The sequence below is a fragment of the Asparagus officinalis genome, chromosome 5 (assembly GCF_001876935.1).
Source record: "Asparagus officinalis chromosome 5, Aspof.V1, whole genome shotgun sequence".
Lineage (NCBI taxonomy): Eukaryota > Viridiplantae > Streptophyta > Magnoliopsida > Asparagales > Asparagaceae > Asparagus > Asparagus officinalis.
Window position 1 is genome coordinate 111,655,502 of NC_033798.1, and position 21,047 is coordinate 111,676,548.

A 21,047-nucleotide genomic window follows, 5' to 3' on the forward strand; every position below is an offset into this window, starting at 1 on the left:
CTTACATATATTGTATGATTATATCTAAGCTCAATATATGTACACGTAACACAATTTTTGAAGTTTTCTATCATATAAATGATTTCTCATCAAACGTTGTTATAATAACTTTTCTCTCATGTTTACAGCTCTTTAATATTTCATTGTATATATATAATATATGCATAACATATATAAACATATTTACAAGTTCTATATCAACTTTCACTTTCATATAAAAACAGGTTTTCTAAGCATTTTTCAAAAACAGGTAGTTTTCACAAACGAAAATTGATTTTCCAAAAATTATTTTTTAAACATGTTTATTTTATCATTTAGAAACTTTCCCCAAAGTTTCATTATTTTTGGACTTAATTTGATATTTTTTTTAATTTTCAAACTAACCCCAATACCTGGAAATTTACATATATCAGGTTTCGGTCGACCGGTACGGGCGACCGACAGTTGTTCTTTTTCTGAGCCAATTTCCAAAGTGCCTTCCGGTCGACCGCACCGGTCGATCGAGAGAATTTCCGGTCGACCGAAAATTCCGTCGGTCGACCGCCAGCTCTAAACCCTGTTTCTTTGAGTTGTTTGTGCTTTCCGGTCGACCGGACCGGTCGACCGACGAGTTGTCAGAATGAGCCTAACGGCTAGTTTTTCAAATGGACTTTTTGGTCTTTTACTTATTTCTAACTGTTGTATTGGGGTGCTATATATACTCCATTGCTGCTCTTCTTCTCTAGCTATATTTATTGAGTTATAGTTATTGAGTTTCATTCACTATTTTCACACACACTTATTGAGCTTAATATTCTCATATTATATATCGTGGGTTGTGGGGTGTGATTTAGTGAGTGTGAGCTTTATTGTGTTCTCACTTGTTAATTGAGAACAAATCATTGTATTTAACTTTTGTTTGTGAGAATCACTTGTAATACACTTGTACACCGAGAGAAGTGTGAGGAGAGAGAGACGGGGTCAAATCCAATAGGAGTGGCGTCGATTGACGAATCTAGGGAGAGGTTGTAATCGAGCACTTGAGGAGGAGGACACGGGCTAGATTCCTACACTTAGTGTGTAAAGTGTGATTGTTGAGTGATTGTGTAGTGTGAGAGTTTTCGGTGAACTTGTAAACCGAGTGTGTAGAAGTTTCGGCTTCCAAACCGGATTGTGATAGTGGATATCTCCTCGAGGTGAGGAGCGGGGACGTAGGTCGTGGGGACCGAACCTCGTGAACATATCGTGTGTTTGTGTTTTGTCTTTGGCGTAATTGTTTTTGCATTTATCTTATATCGCCAATTGTGCATTGCTCATTATTTTTATGATCCACTATCTAGTTCATATTGTTTACCCCTTGTGATTGTTTCATATCCTTGCATATATCATATTGTATATCTCTTTGGTAGGATATATCATCTTGTGTTAGTTTATATATCATTGCACATACATTGCCTATATCTCTTTCTTAGGATATATCTTGTTGTTCATATTGCTTATCCTAGCTTATATTCTTGTTGTATTTCATACTTGCTAGGATAACTTATTAATTAATTTTAATTAGCATTTAATCAGATTAGATTAGCATAAGATCCTAATCACCCACCCTCTAGGGTCTAACACACAGAGCTGGTTAGAGCCTGGAGCTGAAGGCAGTCGACCGCACAAATCTCTATAATGGATTTTGGTCTCGAGTTTTGTTTCGGTCGACCGTCGCGATCGACCATGAATACCCTGTAGGATTTTTGGGCTCTGTCGTTTGATACGGTCGACCGCCACTGTCGACCGCGACGCAGTCAGTCAGTTTCCTTATCTGTTTTAGATTTTGTTTCTTCTAGAACTCTATATATACCTAAACGTTTTTAGGGCTTGACATAACACAAAAAAGAGAACTTTTTTACTGTAGATAAGAGAGAGAATCTCAGAGAGATAAAACCCTAGTTTGAGAGCTTGTATTTCTTCTTTAATTAATAAGAGAATTGTGTGGTGTGGCTCCCGAGGATGTAGACACGTTTGGCGAACCTCGTTAAATCTGGTGTGTTCATCTCCTTTACTCTTTTACAAGTTTTGATCTAATTTGTGGTGAATTTCCTACTTTGCTACTTTCAACACAAGGTCCGGAAGGGCAAGGGTCGGATTGATTATTTTGAATCCCCAACAACTGGTATCAGAGCTTCGTTCAGCAATTTGTATGAAAGCCATGGCAGAGGAAAACAAATCAAAGATCGAGAAGTTTGACGGTTCAGACTTCGCCTACTAAAAGTCGCAGATGGAGGACTATCTGTACCAAAATGACTTGTATCGCCCGTTGATGGGCAAGGAGAAGGGATAGAAGAAAGAGGAGTTAGATGGTGATTGGGAGATACTGGATAGGAAGGCTCTAGGGAAAATCTGGTTGTCGCTCGCCAAATCAGTAGCCCACAACATATTAAAGAAGAAGAAGACGGTGGGGCTTATGGAAGTGCTCGCGAAGATGTACGAGCAACTGTCGGCAGCAAACAATGTGCATCTCGTCAAAACTCTTTTCAACCTCAAGATGGCAGAAGGACGGTCCTTCACGATGCACCTCAGCGAGTTCAACACGATTGTTGATCAGCTTATCTCCGTAGACATCACGTTTGATGATGAAGTGCAGGCCCTATTGGTACTATCTCAGTTACCGGATAGTTGGGCAGGTTGTGTGACGGCAATCAGCAATTCAGCGGGGAAGGAAAAGTTAAAGCTGAGTGAGGTGGTTAGCATGATTCTATTCGAGAAGGCTAGAAGGAAATCGTCCAAATCAGAAGGTTCAGGTTCAACTCTAAGTTTCAAACAGAGAGGCAGAAGCCAGAAGAAAGGAAACCAGAACAGGAATAGATCGAAATCAGTAAAGAAGGGGTCGAACTCGAAGGTTAGGCCTATCAAAGAGAAGTATTGGAACCGCGACCAGGAGGGCCATATGTCTTCAGTCTGTAAGAGTCCAAAAAAGGATGCGGGTGAGCAGCAGGCTCATATCATGCAAGATGCCTTGATTCTTGTCATAGATAACGACTCAGATTCTTAGGTCATCGACTCAGGAGCCTCTTTCTACGTTACTTCTAACAGAAATGTTCTTCAGAATTATGTAGCAGGGGACTTTGGAAAAGTGTATTTAGGAAATAACGAGCCATGTAATATTGTTAGAAAGGGTGAAGTGCAGATTCAGATGAAGGGCTCTAAGTGGACCTTGAAGAACGTGAGACACGTGTCGAAGCTGAAGAGGAATCTTGTTTCGGTGGGACAGCTTGGAGCAGAAGGTTATGTTTCGATATTCACAGGAGATTCGTGGAGAATCTCCAATGGTACGATGATAGTTGCTCAAGGTAACAAACTCGGGACTCTCTACCTCACCTTACATATGAGTGACACCCTCGCAATTGCAGCTAGAAAAGAGAGTACAGATCTGTGGCACAACATGCTAGGGTATATGAGCGAGAAGGGGATGAAGATCTTACATTCACAGGAAAAACTGACCGGGATCAACTCCGTGGAAGTTGGGGTTTGTGAAGACCGTATCTTTGGGAAGCAAAAGAGGATTAGTTTCCAGAAGGGTGGAAGACCACCTAAGGCTCAGAAGCTAGAGTTGATTCATACAGATGTATGGGGTCCAGCCAGTGTGTCTTCTTTTGACGGTTTGAGATAATATGTCACCTTCATCGACGATCACTCGAGGAAGGTGTGGGTCTACTTCATGAAGCACAAGCCAGAGGTGTTTGGAGTCTTCAAGAAGTGGAAGGTCATGGTGGAGAACGAGACAGATCTGAAGATGAAGTGTCTGAGATCAGACAATGGTGAAGAATATGAACTAGAGGAGTTCAAGAGGTTCTGTGCTACGAATGAGATTCGATTAGAGAGGACTACTCCAGGGACGTCGCAGCAGAACGGCATTGCAGAGAGGATGAACAGAACCTTAACAGAGCATGCCAGGAGCATGCGATTACATGCATGTCTGCCTAGGATATTTTGGGCGGATGCGGTACATACGGCAGCCTACCTTATTAATCATTGCCCATCAGTTCTATTAGATTTTGGAATTCTATAGGAGGTTTGGAGTGGCAAGAAGGTCAATCTCTCACACCTGCGGGTATTTGGTTGTGTGTCTTATATTTATATCAGTGACCACATCAGGGACAAGCTAGAGGCTAAGTCACAAAAGTACACATTCATTGGATATGACATTGATGAGTTCGGGTATCGTCTTTGGGATGAGAAGAACAAGAAGATCATCAGAAACAGAGACGTGATATTCAATGAGGAGGTGATGTACAAGAACATAAAAAATACCAATGATAGCCAAAGCAGTGGGAGCAGTACTTCGGATGCAGGTGGATCCGAGTACATGAATATAGAGGAACTTCCAGATAGGGGTGATGATGTTTGTTCTGACCAAAGAACGGAGGAGGCTCCAGATACAGAAGAAACTACCCAGGGCATGGAGCTTAGGAGGTCATCCAGAATACCCAAACCAAATCCCAGATATCTTTCATCTATTAACTACTTATTGTTGATAGATAGTGGTGAGCCGGAGTGCTATAAAGAGGCAATACAAGTGAGTGAATCTCAGCAGTGGGAGTATGCGATGCAGGAGGAGATGAATTCTCTACTCACTAATGAGACATGGGAGTTAGCCCATCTACCTGCACAAAAGAAGGTCTTACATAACAAATGGGTCTATCAGGTCAAGCAAGAGAGTGATGGAAGCAAGAGATTCAAGGCCATATTAGTAGTGAAGGGGTTTCAATAGCGGAAAAGAGTGGACTACACGGAGATATTTTTTCCTATTATGAAGCTCACAGCCATCAGAGTGGTATTGAGTTTGGTAGCTGCAGAAGATCTCTTTCTTGAGCAGTTAGATGCGAAGACTGTCTTTCTTCATGGTGACTTGGATGAAGAAATCTACATGAAGCAGTCTGTTAGCTTCATTGAAGAAGGAAATGAAGATATGGTGTGCAAGCTCAAGAATGGCTTATATGGCTTGAAACAGGCTCCGAGACAGTGATATAAGAAGTTTGATAACTTCATGCAAAACAATGGCTACAGAAGATGCAATTCAGATCTTTGCTGTTATTTCAAAAAGTTTGAGTCCAGCTTCATTATCTTGTTATTATATGTTGATGACATGTTGGTAGCAGGACCGTGTTTAGAAGATGTTATTATATGTTGATGACATGTTGGTAGCAGGACCGTGTTTAGAAGATATAAACAGTTTGAAGAAGCAGCTAGCAAAGGAAGGTAGCAGGACCGTGTTTAGAAGATATAAACAGTTTGAAGAAGCAGCTAGCAAAGGAATTTGTAATGAAGGATCTGGGTGCAGCAAAGCAGATTCTAGGAATGCAAATCAGTAGAGATGAAGCTGAAGGGACGTTGAGATTGAGCCAAGCTGATTACATTGAAAAGGTACTTCAGAGGTTTAATATGCAGGATGCTAAAGTTGTTAGCACGCCCCTTAGAAGTCAGTTCAAGTTATCTAAGGAGCAATCGCCTAAGAAAGATGCAGATAAAAAGCATATGAGCAGGGTATCATATTCTTCGGCCATTGGAAGTCTCATGTACGCGATGGTTTGTACGAGGCCGAACATCGCCCATACAGTGAGAGTTGTGAGCAGGTTTGCAAGCAATCCAGTGAAGCAGCACTGGGAGGCCATGAAGTGGATAATGCGGTACTTGAGGGGAACAACGAGCAAGCCACTATGTTTCAGGAGGAAGGAGTTGGTGCTGCAGGGATACGTGGATGCGGACTTCGCCGGTGATCATTATACGAGGCGAAGCACCACGTGGTATGTTTACACCTTAGCATCGACAACAGTAAGCTGGGTCTCATGTCTGCAGAAGATTGTGACTTTGTCTACAACCGAGACTGAGTATGTCGCAGTGACTAAAGTAAGCAAGGAGATGATCTGGTTGAACAGGTGTTTGGAAGAGTTGGATCTGAAGCAAGGGAGAAGAGTTCTTTATTGTGATAGCCAGAGCGCTATACATCTTGCCAAGAATCCAGTATATCATGCCAGAACAAAGCATATCAACGTAAAATACCATTTTATATGCTCGCTAGTTGAAGACGAAAAGTTACATTTGATGAAGATTTTAGGGAGTCAAAATCTAGCGGACATGTTGACGAAGGCAGTCACCATTGAGAAACTGGAGTTGTGTGCAACTTCAGTTGGCCTTCATGAGTAGAAGACGAAGGCAGAGCCACACTACGAGGATCGGCGAGATCCTTGAGATATTGTTGATTGAAGAAATGTTTTTTCGGGGAGGAGAAGATACATGCGAAGAAGGGGAGAGTTCGGGTGAGCTCGCTGATGGCACTTTGGTCTCCAAGTGGGAGATTGTTAGTCTAAAGTGTAGACCCAAAGTCGAAGCCGAAGCTGGAATCAAGAAGACGAAGAAAAAAATCGAGAAAACAGAAGGAGACCTGCACGGTCGACCGCGACGGTCAACCGCGAACGTGCACAGAGCTGGTTAGAGCCTGGAGCTGAAGGCGGTCGACCGCACAAATCTCTGTAATGGATTTTGGTCTCGGGTTTTTGTTCGGTCGACCGCCGTGGTCGACCGTGGATACCCTGTAGGATTTTTGGGCTCTGTCGTTTGATATGGTCGACCGTCACGGTCGACCGCGATACCTGTGCGGTTGACCGTCACGGTCGACCGCGACGCAGTCAGCCAGTTTCCTTATCTGTTTTGGATTCTGTTTCTTCCAGGAATCTATATATACCTAAACGTTTTTAGGGCTTGACATAACACAAAAAGAGAACTTTTTGACTGTAGAAAAGAGAGAGAATCTCAGAGAGATAAAACCCTAGTTTGAGAGCTTGTATTTTTTCTTCAATTAATAAGAGAATTGTGTGGTGTGACTCCCGAGGACGTAGGCACGTTTGCCGAACCTCGTTAAATCTGGTGTGTTCATCTCCTTTATTCTTTTACAAGTTTTGATCTAATTTGTGATGAATTTCCTACTTTCCTACTTTCAACACAAGGTCCGGAAGGGCAAGAGTTCGATTGATTGTTTCGAATCTCCAACACCATCATCATAAGTAATAAGAGGAATAAAAATTTCATGTTGCATGCGCAGATTGCTACGTTAATTATGCTTTTAGTACTATCCTCGCTGCTGCTTCTACTTCAAGAGCAGCATATGATCTCAGAACTCAGGGTAGATGCGGACGTGACTAATTATGTGGTAATGCCCATTGAAACCTTATTATTATTTCTTAGTTTTTCCTCTTGTTATTCATAGAAAATATTCAAGTTCTTCTTTTGCTAGCTAATCGGTAAAATCCTTATAAGAGCGGTGCCAAATATTATCTCCGTGATTTTTAAAAGATACTGGTAAGTGATTCCATGCAACTTGGAGGAACTCTTTACAATATTCATTTTTTCTAAATAATCGGTTAACTCGGTATTAATTTTTTTGACTGCAATGTAAGGAGAATTTTTTCTAAATATGATAGACTTGTGAGTTTGATTCCTTAATAGTGTTCTTGGTGCCTATTACTCGTCAATTTTTTTTTCCGGTATCCATGTTGTTATACACGCGTATATGAAGTACAAGTCGTATATATTTGTAGTTTGTAAATTTTTCTATGGTAGTAGTCATGTATTGATGACTGTTGTTTAATTAAGACGTTTGTTGTTGGGATCTGGTTTTTACACTAATCCTAGCTGTGCAGACTAATTAGGATTGGCTCTTTTGTGCCGTCTCTGTTATTTATCGAGATATATTTAATATGCTCTCCCAATGCCTGAAGAAAATTTTGAGAGATATTCGCAGGTAGATTATTATTAGTGATAAATTTTATAAAATAACCCTAGTAACTTGCACTGGCAAAATTTCATGAATAATATGCATCACATTCCGATTAAAAAACTCTTTTGTACCCCCTCACATTGTCTCTCAGCATGTAAGGAGACGTTATAAAAGATTAACTGAATTGAAAGGCGCTATATTTTAGTAATCCTTACGAATTACATTAATATCTAATTAATTAAATATTTGCTACGCAAGTAAAATTGGACCTATATTAATTGGGTCCATATAAGGCCCTAAACCTTAAGAAGGAATAATTTGGGCTCCAGCCTTCTTTAAGCGCGTTAGGTTGGTCTTTGCCCATGGTAGTTAGTTTTCCTACAAATTTCCCCCACCCTCTAATTTCGCTTCTAAGATTAGTTTATATTTATTTATATAGATTTCATAATAATGATTATAACAAACTCTTACTACATTGTTTATCACTTATATCAGGACTACAAGACCCAGCCCAAACTGCTTCGGCGGTCGACCGCGGCGGTCGACCGCCCTCAATCCAGAATAGCTCCAATGGTCCAGAGACTTCTGCGGTCGACCGCGGTAGTCGACCGCCCACAGAACAGAAACTTATGCGGTCGACCGCCCAGTACGCCATGGTAACGGACTCATGACAACGGACCCCATCCATAACATGTCGAGACCCAAACGGGAGTGCGAACACTCACCCCAAAACAACTATGTCTACTCACCAAATCGGCTGCATCATAACTGACTGCCTACGTATCCTCTCCAAGGAATCAAGCCTTCACGTAGTTCACCCAATGGCCTCCAAAGGCCCTCAATGCAAAAGAAGAGTCTTCAACTCTTCACCAATACCAATATCCAATGCGCGGCTGATAGCATTACCAACGGCCCCATACTGAAACGATCCAAACGCCTCCACCTGAGGTGAACCAATGACCATATCCAAGCTATATCCACCAGCTGCACACGGATCTACCAACTCGTCATTTGCATCCTGAACAATCTGATCCCCAAACTGTGTCACCTCAGCCGGAATCCCAACTAATACAAAATGACCTGGAGTATGTGGAATAAGCTCCACCCGATGTGGAGTAGCATCAACCTCCACCCGCTGCGGTATCCCTCTGATCTGTTCAATACTCTCTACCTGCCAAGAGTCCAAAGTGACAAACCTGCTCAGACCAAACTCAGAAGCTCCCAACTGATAGCCGAATGAACTCCTGAATCCTAAATGTGCAATCGGATCCAATCTCACATCAACGATGTGACCAAGTACTGGGTAGCCAAATATCCGACGCCGACCAAAATCTAAAACAGCTCCACCAGATCTAACAACTCTACACGCAGCAGTCGGCAACCTCATAAGATAGCTCAATCGTGTCGAAGCCCGAATACCAAATCTACTGCTCAACAACCTACGCCGATCCTCCTCCAGAAAAGAACGGCCCACTAAATCCGCCATCTCATCACGTCGCCCCACTGTCTCCTCTCCTCTGAAGTGTCTTCAACTACCATGAGCTCGGCACCAATGCAAGAAAGAACCCCTACTAGAACTAGTATGACGGGTAACCTTTCTGCCAATACACCTCCTCCAACTGTTGCGGACTACTAGGGCTTCAGACCAATGGGACTTGGTTGCAACCCATATATGCCTAGTACAATCCTCAACATAGGAAACAAAATAGCGATTACCTCCCACTGATGCCTCCATGGAAGGCCCCCTAATGCCTGACTGAACACCTCCAATAAGACCACTCGATCGATGGATAGAAGTGCTGAACTCCATCTTGGTCTCCTCGCTCATCCAAATGTGCTCACAGGACTTCAATCTGCAGGTCATAGCACTCCTCAACAATCTATGCACGGCATAACCAATAATATACCCCAGCACCAACCAATGCCACAGTCTATCCAAAGAAGTCGTCAGCGCTCTATCCACCACCGTGCTCCCAAACAGATAATACAAGTTACTCCTCCTGACGCCCTTCATCACAATCATGGACCCCGATGTGACCTTCAAGCGAGAATCCGCCAAGGTCACCCTATAGCCTAATGCCTCCAATACCCCAAGTGAAATGATGTTCTTCCTTAGTTGAGGAACAAACCTCACATCAACCAACTCCTGAATCATCCCATCACTCGTCTGAATACGAACAGTCCGAATATGAACAGTATGGCATCTGTGATCATTACTCATAAGTACAGCATCCCCTCTTTCTAACTCCTGAAAGCTGGAGAACCAATCCCTCCTAGGGCATATGTGGTAAGTAGCACCCGAATCTAACATCCACTCGGTGGAGTCGGCAACACCAACTGACGGAAGAGCTGGGCATGAATAGCCCGAAGAATCTGAATCTGAAATGTCACCACTAGCCTTGGCAACTGTCACGCCCCGCTTCCCAAAATACCCGGGAATCGGAACGTGAACAAACCCACGACGTATTAGATCAAGGAGAATAAATAAAAAAACATTTCTCCTCAACCTAATACGCTAAGCGTCTGGAAATAATACAATGCGAAGTCACAGGTCCCCGATCACAATTAGCAAGAATATAATAGATAACTCAGAATAAAGAAATATCATATCACAAATGGGATAACATTCGAGACATAAAAATATGGGTCAAACATGCCCTTATACAAATCCGAACAAATGATCTGAAGAAATATGAAATACATTGATCAGACAGGAATGAAAAGAACTACAAAAGTTAACTGGAACCATTAACTAATAAATGAAAAGAATAGGCTTCGACTCTTCTTCTGCTCCGTCTGCAAGGCACTCCTGCTGAGAATCCTTTGGCTCCTGGCGATCTCCCAGCTGGACATGTTCTTCCTCTAAGTCTGACGTACACCAGAGAAAACAGGTATACGTCAGGGCGCATGGCACACGGCAAGACCCCACAAAAGAAAAGAACGAACGAAAACCCAAGCGGAAAACGATACGATAACAGAAATGAAAAAAGAACGTGCAACTGGAAATCTAACAAAATCAATCAAATAACAAGTCGATCATGCAACTAGCGATCAGAACAATCATCCAAGTAACAGAGGCATACACTAGATGGAATTAATACTTAAAAATCTACAACATGAGACGTAGTACGTCGAGCGAAATAATACAATGTGATCCCTGCTCGAACCAGGAACTGCCTGATGAGTAATATAGCCGCAGTGGACGCTCTCATGCTTCTCTGTTAAACGCCACGACATCTCCCGTTTCAAAGCCTGGCGTCTGAGCTCAGTCAAGGAACGGTGCCGAGGAATCTTCGGCAAATACATAAAATGACTGCCAGTCTGGTAAAGCCACTGCTCAGCTTCAATAAGTGCTGCATCGGGAGAAACACAACTGTCCTACGTCTCACAGTAATCCATACCTAGCCAAGCAACGAGGTCATGTAACTAGCCATCCTAAAACTCACTGGTCCACATCTCACATAAAGTCAACATTCATATTACCGGATAACTAACTATTCACAAATCCTCTACGCGCATCCAATACCGCTACACGAATCGGTCAGAGGACTACACGCAATCCGATCTCGGCCTGGTCCGAACTCAGGCAAAGCTCAGGTGACGAAACAAGTCACGGACTAAAGTGACTACACGAATTCACTTTAACCCAACAACCAACCCCAGTGACTACACGAATTCACTGGCGCGAGCTGGAAGATACATCAACAGTCACATCCAAGCACATGAACGTTAACTTCCCCATCCCAACTCTTCTCGTTTTTCTAAATCAATCATAATCCTCATTGAAACTCGGGTTCACCACCTAACTCAGTCAACACACCCACACATGTCACTAAGTCTGTTCATGACGCACGAGACCACTAAGTCATGAACTACTAAGGGTTCTCACAACAACCAGAACAATAAAAGTAGACATGTCAAATATAGTGCAATAATCGTAAACATGAAAATGTAATCCTGAATCAGTAAAACATGCATACAGTCTGGTTTCATCAATATCTTGTTTATCCAAAATAAATAATTCTTTTTGTTTTAAATAAATTCTTTTAAATCATCATAATTATAAAAAGATAATAACTTTTGCCGAAAATATTTTAACAACTCAAAATGACCCCTTTTCCAAAATAATTAATTTTAAATTATCTATTTTAATAATTATTGCGAAACTAACTCATTTTCCCATTAGTTCATTCTCTCATCATAATAAGTCCTAAAACATCTTGAAAATAACCATTTTTACACAAAATAATTTTCTTTTAAATTACTTTCATAACATCATACACAAATAATTATACCACAGCTTAGTATGGCAGATAATTCATAACAGGCATAAAATTATAATATAAGTGACAAGGTGAGCAACGAGCAATCTGCACATAATTACTTTGCGACAATTATAACATTATAATGAAAAAAGAACATGGAATAAGGATCTTGCCTCGGGTACGTCGAATGAATCGACCGTCGACAGCGCGGATCGGATCCTGCGCGCGGAGCGCGGCGTCGGCTAGGGCGCTACAAGAGGGCTGCGGAATCTCGACGGCACTTGTTGGCGACGAGGGGCTGTCGGATGTCATCGGATCTAAGGGAGTTCGACGACGAGAGATGAGGAAAGGACGGCGGCGACTGCAAGGGGCACGGCTCGGCCGGCAAGGGGCAGCGGCGGTTGGCTCGCTGTGCGGCTGGTCGGAGGGCTGATGGGGTTGAGCAGGCCGTGTATAGGTCGTGGCTGGAGCGGGGTGCTCGGGATTTGCGGTTCAGGGGTGACTATCGGGTCAGAGGAGAGGAGGCCGACAGGGAGTCGGCATCAGCCGGCCTGTCGGCGTCAAAGGTGGTGCTGTGGTAGCTAAGGTGGTTTGGAGGCGGAGGCGAGCGGGGAGGAGGTGACGAGGCGGAGCAGCGGGCGGATCTGGGCGAGATGGAGAGGGTACAGGCGGGGGTAGGGCTCTGGAAGTTGCAAGGGACGAAGGCGGAGATGGTGAGGGGTTGAGCTGGTGCTCGTCAGCGACGAGAGAGGAAGCGACGTGGGTCAAAGGGGAGGAGGCGTGTTGTTGCCTCGACGTGGGTGCGTTTAGGCGGCGACGGAGGGTGGCCGAGGCGGCTGCGGGCAAAGCAGGCAAGCGGCGGTGGACGCTCGTGGCGGCGAACAGGGGGAGAGGGGGTACGGACGTGGTGTGCGGCGGTATTCAGTATTTTGCGGTGGGCAAGAACAGAGAGGAGGGAGAGAGGGATTATATAATATATATATATAGAAGAGAGGAAAATTAGGGTTTCTTTAAAAATTAATTAAAAATAACAATAATTACAAAATAAAATAAATAACTATGTGAAAATTATCTACGCATTAAAACGTACAAGTTGTAGTATTACAATCGATAATACACAACAGTAGAAATAATGCAAGAAATTATACAATTAAACAAGAATAATTAATAAAAATATAATTACTTATATTTAAAATCCAATAATTATGGGATAATTATATACACAGTAAAACATACTCATTATACTAATACGACAGATAATATGTAACAGTAGAAATAATACAGCAAATTATACAAATAATACGTAATTAATAATACAACGTATTATATGAAAATATAAGTAAAAATAATGCAACGTATTATTCAAAATGAAATGTAATAATACCGATAACACAACAGATTAATTCCAGAAATTTTTACCGTACAAAATTAATTTATAAATATTAATATCATTTAAATAAGTATAAAATCACATTTTTAAATCATAGGAAATCCTAGAAAATAAAAAAAAATACAAAACTCTTTTTAAAAATAATAATTTAATATTTTAAAATACCAAAAAATTATTTTAACTAGTATTGAAAATTCATGGTCTTTACAGCAACATTCACCTCTGAAGCTTGAACAGCTTTCCCCTTATTCTTCACGGCTTGTAATTTTGGGCATTCGACTTTCCAATGTTCATCTTCTCTACAAAAGGCACACTTATTCCTGCCAACTGCAGGATGCCCCCCTCTAAACTGCGACCTCTTACCACGGTTTGGACTTCTAGCTCTTGCAACCAATGCCCCCGTAACCGGCTCAATGGAAGTCTCCTTGTCCTTCTTTCGAAGTTGATAGTTCACAAGGGCTACGGTGACCTCACTATACGAAAGAGATACCTTCCCATTAATTAGAGTGAGGACGAAGGTCTCATATTCCTCATCGGGCAAGGAACTCAATAACAACAATGCCTTGTCTTCATCTTCAACTATAACATCCACATTCGCTAAATCTGCAAGTAGCTTCGTGTAGTGGTTCATGTGATCACTAATGGATGTCCCCTTCTTCAATTGGAAGCGATAAAGCCTCCTCTTCAAATGCAAACGATTTTTGACGCTCTTTGTCAAATATTTGCCCTCTAGGACCTCCCAAATCTTCTTTGCTGAAGTTTCATTCATCACATCATATTTTAGATCTTGGGTAAGGCAAAACCTAATCACACCACACGCCGTTCTATTCATTTTATTCTAAATCTTTTCATCTATGTTGTCCGGTTTCCCGTCCAACTCCAACGTATCTTTCAGATTTTGCGCATTTAGCGCATCCATGACTTCACATCGCCAAAGTTCAAAATTATTTGTGCCGTTGAATTTTTCCACATCTATTTTCATAGAATGTATATTCAAACTTTGGACGGCCTTCACACTAGAAGAACCCTCCCCATTTTTATCTTTTTCGGCCATATATCTCAAAGCACCCAAACTATTGCGGAACAAATAGGAAATAGATCCAACTTGAAAAAGATAGAAACTTTACCACAAAGATCCAATCTTTATCACCAATCGAAGCTCTAGATGAACTTCCCAACTGATCTACACCTCCAAAAAGCCCAAGCGTTGCCCGGAGCTCTGATACCAATTGATGGGGAGAAACCCCTATGCCGAGATCCAAAGAACTAGCCGAGAGAGATAAACAACCACACCAAACAATAGCACAAACACAATCAACACCAGATTTTACGTGGTTCGGCGAGATGCCTACGTCCACGGGGCAAGGAGGGGGGGAGTTTTCACTATTAGAAATCAATGGGATACAACTAGGGTTACAAATCTCTCATAAACCATCAACAAATCAACTCTTGATCTCACCAATTGCTCCTAGAATAGAAGCCCAAAGAAAACTCCTTTCAACAGCTTAAAACACTTGCCTTACAAACCCCAGAATCGAGTTTGGGTATTTATAGAAAACTCAAACGAAACGGGTCTGGAAAACAGACCCAGCCTAAACCGTTTCGGCGGTCGACCGCCCTCAATCCAGAACAACCCCAATGGTCCAGAGACTTCTGCAGTCGACCGCGGCAGTCGACCGCCCACAGAACAGAAACTTCTGCGGTCGACCGCCACGGTCGACCGCCACCAATCCTGACGCCCAGTAAGTCTCGTGCACGAACGGGGTCGACCGCCGCGGTCGACCGCCAATCTGTCTGCCTGAATCCTGCCATTTCTACACAACCAAATAGTGAGAGTTTTCACCAATGTTAGAATTAATATAAAACTATAATTCTTGATCATCACCATAACTTTGGAGTTTTGGTGTAATGGTTTGAGAAACTAAATTTAAGATGGTATCAGAGCAACCTAGGTTCAAATCCCACCGACCACGAATTAAATACGGACTTTCTAAAAATTGGCACCGCTACGTGAGTTCATGTTTCGACCCATAAAAAAGGACGCTCGACCTGCTGGGGCATGTTAGAATTAATATAAAACTATAATCATTGATCCTCACCATAACTTAGGAGTTTTTGTCTATTGGTTAGAGGAACTAAAAAATAGAGAAAGTACGTCAACTATGCTCATTTTTCTTCTTCTCCGTTTGTTAGGTAAAATGCCTGAAAGATCATCTTTTTTCCTAACTCAGCCTCTTCTTTATTCGCAGGAAATCCTGTAAAGGCAACAAATGGCTATCTTGTAGTTCATGCCAACGGTGGTTTGAATCAGATGAAGATGGGGGTATTTACCGATCACAGAATTACACGAACGTAGTTTTTTATGATAAAACACTACTTTACAACTAAAGTTTTTATTGCTTAAATGAAGATATGTGAGATGGTAGCAGTAGCAAAACTGATGAATGCAACGTTAGTTGTTCCTTATTTTGATCATACTTCATATTGGAAAGATCCTAGGTATGCAATATTGCTATTGCTTTTGTTCAGGCCAGCGAAAATTGTTCGAAATCTCTGACACAAATTTTGAAAAAATTATTTTACAGTGAATTTGGAGATATATTCGATTTAAAGCATATTAAAACTTTGGAAGCCGATGTTCGGATAGTGAAGCGTCTACCACCTAAGTATGAAGGAATGCAAGCCCACGTTATGAAACCAAGATCTTGGTCTAAGGTAAAGACTCATTATGCGTCTTATATGTATCTGATACATGAATTTTAATAGCAATTTCGAATTAAAAATTGTTACCCTTTTCTTTTCCTTGGGCAGGCTTCTTATTACCAAAAAGAACTTTCAAAATTTGAAGTAGAAAAAGGTGATAGAGTTCGCATTCGCAGACACTCGACTTGCAAATAATGATGTCCCACGTCCTATTCAGAAACTTCGTTGTCGAGCATGCTACAAAGCGCTTATCTTCACAGATAAAATCCAAGAGCTAGGAAATACAGTAATTTCGAGGCTCAGAGCTATAGGGAATCGTTATCTTGCTCTTCATTTAAGGTATGTATATAAGATCTATTTACAGGAGAAGGGTTACTTTGTTCAAATTTAGTCATGATTAAGTTTCGCATAAATTTGAGTTTATTTGACCCCTCCGTCTCCATACATTCTCATCTCTGTGAGTATCAGTGACCTTAGGAGAATTTCGCAAAATTACAATGACATGTGACATTTTTCAACCATTTTGCCCTTATGTGCTTTCTATATCATCTACATTAGCCTCATGGGCTCTATGGACTGATACAGATAAGTGCATTTAGAGGTTTTATATGAGTCATTGAACATCATTTTCAACAATTTCCCGTATTTCATTTTCTTTCACACTTTAGTTCTTAGTCCTTTTCTTATACAAATTTCTAAACGCGCAGATATGAGAAGGATATCAAAGACTCCACAGACTTAAGTGTTGATCGTTGGAAAGAGAAAAATATCAATGGGGACGAAAAAAGAAGAGAAGGGAGATGCCCAATGACTCCAAGAGAGACTGTAAAATTTCTGAAGGCCATGGGATATCCAAGATCCACAGTGATTTACATTGTAGCGGGAGAAATCTATGGAACAAACAGCTTGGAAATTATCAAAGAAGAGTACCCACGCCTTTACACATCATAGTTTAACTACACTTGCAGAAATGGGAGCTTTGAGGATGTTAAATAATCAACTGGCTGCTTTGGATTATATTGTGGCACTCAAAAGCGATGTTTTTGTTTACACTCATAATGGTAACATGGCTAAAGCCCTGGAGGGGCACAGGAGGTTTGAAGGTTTTCAGAAGACAATTTCTCCTGATAGGTATTTTCCATTGCCGTAAATTTATCTCTCAAGCCAATTCAGACCCATAACTGCAATGATTACAGGTTACAACCTAGTAAACTATTCATACACAAAACACAAAGATAACATTTACTTCCAAATGATATTGAAAAGCTTTTTTCGCATTTCCGTATGCTTAATTGCGTCTCTTTTAATCTATTTATAGGTTACTAACAAATTATTTTTTATGTCAGGAGAAAATATGTGGAGCTTATTGACCGGTTTGATAATGGGGGGATGAATGAGATTGAGTTTCAAGAGAAGGTGGAGGAGGAACATGAAACTAGGATTGGGGGTCCTTTGATGAGGCAACGTGTAGGCCTGTCCATCCGGGCCGGCCCGGCCCGGCCCGGCCCTGAAATCCGGGCCCGGGCCGGGCAAAACCGGGACCCGGACCCGGACCCGGGTACACCGGGCCGGGTTCCGGGCTGGCCCGGGTGATTTTTCTTTTTTTTTATTTTTTTTATTTTTTTTTATTTTTTTCCAAAATTTTTTAATGTTATTTAACTTATAAATTATAAAAAAAAGACAAGAAAAATAACAAAAACAATAATTTTATTAATTACTTAAAATGACATAAATTACAAATAAGAAATGATAAAAACATATTCTTTATTAATAATTGATAAATCAGTTACAAATTACAAGTACAAATTTATTTTGGAATTAATCGCATCACAATAGATAAGTAAATCCCAACTAGGTTGGCACCTACTCACCTATATCACTATCATTTGCAATTATTTCCAAAATAATTCTTTACAAATTGTAAGCTAAGATATAAAAACTACAATCTATTCTTTATATCTATCTGCTAGTCCCAATTCTTCAAATTTATCTTCAATTCCAGCCATCCGATCGATGCCTTGCGTTCGCTTCTCGTACCTCCACCAATCTTGTAGGCACATCACCGCTTGTACAGTATATGGATCCAAGCATGTCCTGTGATCGTCGATCAAACGACCTGCTGTGCTGAAGGCGGATTCCGAAGCTACCGTCGAAACCTGCACTGTTAGTAAGTCACGAACCATGGTGGAAAGTATAGGATATGAAACTGATCCATATACTTTCCACCATTGCAAAATATCTAAAGCATTTCCTTGACATCTAACTAAAGAAGCAGAAAAATATTCATCTATTTCAGAAACCTCCGATGATGACGATCCAAGTCCAGATCCACCAGTTAGCTCGGCTACCATTGCATACCTATCAAAACTTACACTTTTACCTCGGGCTCGGGATGAGCTCGAAGAAACCGAAGCTGCAGACTGTTGTGCAGCTACACCATGTCTAGCTGCATACTCATCATATAAAGTTTGAAAATAATTTCTAATAAGTAAATGATGAGTAGTAGCATTCAGGGTGGTTCCATCATCTAAGTCTATAACCTGTCCACCATACAATGACTGTAACAAACTTCGAAGGCCAATATCCTTCAAGCATGGATCAATAAGAACCCCCAAACCAAAAATATGAGGAATAGGCCTAAAATACTTATTAAATTTGCTCTCCATTTCAAAAACCATAGGTCCAAAAGTAGCATCCAAACGATATTTATCAAAAAAATTTTGAATATTTAAAATTTGTAAAGCAGCTAAAGTAATGGTTGGATAATAACAGCCAGATAATAACATGGTAGCATCATAAAAAACTTGTAACATTTCATTTAAATTACATATAACTGTCCATTCATCTTCAGTTATTCCATAAGTGCTACCAGAACTAGAACTAGAAGCATAATAGTTTATAAAATCAGTTATAATGTCTTTATATTCTATTGCTACACTTAACATTGCATATGTGGAATTCCACCTATGGTCAACATCTTTTGGAATTAGTCTAGGCTTTACATTTTTTCTTTTACAAAATTGTTTCCATCTTTTAAGTCTTTGTTCAGAAGCACTATGCATGTAAGCAACTGTTCTAACCTTTTCTATCATGGGTTTAATTTCAGTAAATGCACTTTGAACAATTAAATTTAAAATATGACAGATGCACCTAATATGAAAAAGATCACCATGACATGGCAATGATAAAGATGATCTGATAAAATCAACAGCTACATTGTTATTACTTGCATTATCTAGTGAAAGAGAAAATATTCTTTGTGAAATTTCTAATTTCATAAGTTCTTCAATTATTAAATTTGCAACATTAGCACCAGTATGTGACTCTTCTATTGCAATAAAAGAAACAACTCTTTTAAACATTTGCCAATTTTTATCAATCCAGTGTGCTGTGATACATAAATATCCAGTTTGTGCTCTAGATGTCCAAATATCAGAAGTTAAAGAAAATTTACAGTTTAAATTTTTAAAATAAGAAATTATTTTTTCTTGTTCTTGCTGATAATATTGTTCCTCCTAATAATATTTTAAAATATCACGTTGATAGGTTTGACGAGAAAATTTTTTAAATGCAGGATAAAAACCATCTCTAAACATATCTTCAAATTCATCATCTTCTACTAATTTAAAAGGAAGGTTTTTAAGAATGATAAACCTGATTACGCATTTCCTGGCTCTGGCAGCGTCATAGTTCCAACTACCGAGACTACCAGAAGAGGAGGATTGAGAAATCATAGATTGTCGGATATCACCTTGAGGAGTCTGGCCTTTGTTGTGTTTATCTAAATGGCGTTTGAGGTGGTTGGTGCCGCTCTTATGATGAGCTTGAAAAATCTTGCCGCACAAAGCACACTTAGCCTTCTGGGTGAGGATCCTACCGTGTTCATCCTTGGTGACGTCGATCTTCTCGTAAAAATTCCACACATCGGATCTTGGCCGTTTAGGAGCTCTTGGTGCAGATTCGTCGCCACCGGATTCGGGATTAACTTCGGTAGGAGGACTCATAGTAGGAGGATTCAATTTAGGATCGGGAGATATGTTTTGCTCTTCATAATCAGATCCGGAAGCCATTTGGGGATTGGATTAGAAAGTATAAATAATAGAGTATAAGAGTATAAGAGAGAGTATAAGAGTATAAGAGAGAAGAGATGAGTTTTTGGTGTGAAGAAAACAAATGAAAACCCCCCTCTATTTATAGAACCAGCCCCCTAGGTAAATGACCAAAATAACCTCACAAAATAGCCGTTTTTTGACCGTTTTTGAGGGCAAAACGGTCAAAGGGCCAATCTGACCGTTGTTACCGGGCCGGCCCGGCCCGGCCCGGCCTAATTCCGGCAACGGTCACCACTGGTGACCGTTGCCACCCGGGCCGGGCTCCGGTCCCGGGCTGCCCGGCCCGGGCGTTGACCCGGCGGCGCACTGTACCGGGCCGGGCCGGGCCCGGGCCCGGACCCGGGCCAGCGGGTAAAATGGACAGCCCTACCTAGCAACGTGGGGAAGTACCAAAGGAAGAAGACTACTTTTATGCAAACCCTTTGCCAGGTTGCATTTGTCTCTGAAATTGTACTTTGTATTGTTTATAATTTGTATTCTAATGATCAGTTTTGTTTATTATTTTCTGTTCTCGAGACAATCCAGTTTAAATAAACATTTTTGGTACATAATTTGTCTGTTTGTGGATATTGATAAATTGTTATGGTTTTAAACTTAATAGATTCGTGATTTGTGCCCTTTGATCTTATGATCATAACTCTACGGACTCCAATATATAGTTGGGTTGCAATTATTTGAATTGATCAATATGGCTTTTTTAATATCTGAACTCGTGACTAGTCCATGATTGTTGAATATGAATTATGTCCTTTGAAGGATCTCGAAAGAGAGTTTAATATGGAACTCATTGTAGCCGTTTACAAAGAATGCAGATACACAAGTACAAACCTATG

General features: G+C 40.9%; 1 pseudogene; it reads left to right on the plus strand.

Annotated features, from left to right (window-relative positions):
* LOC109842383 lies at nucleotides 5,293-20,660 on the plus strand (annotated as a pseudogene).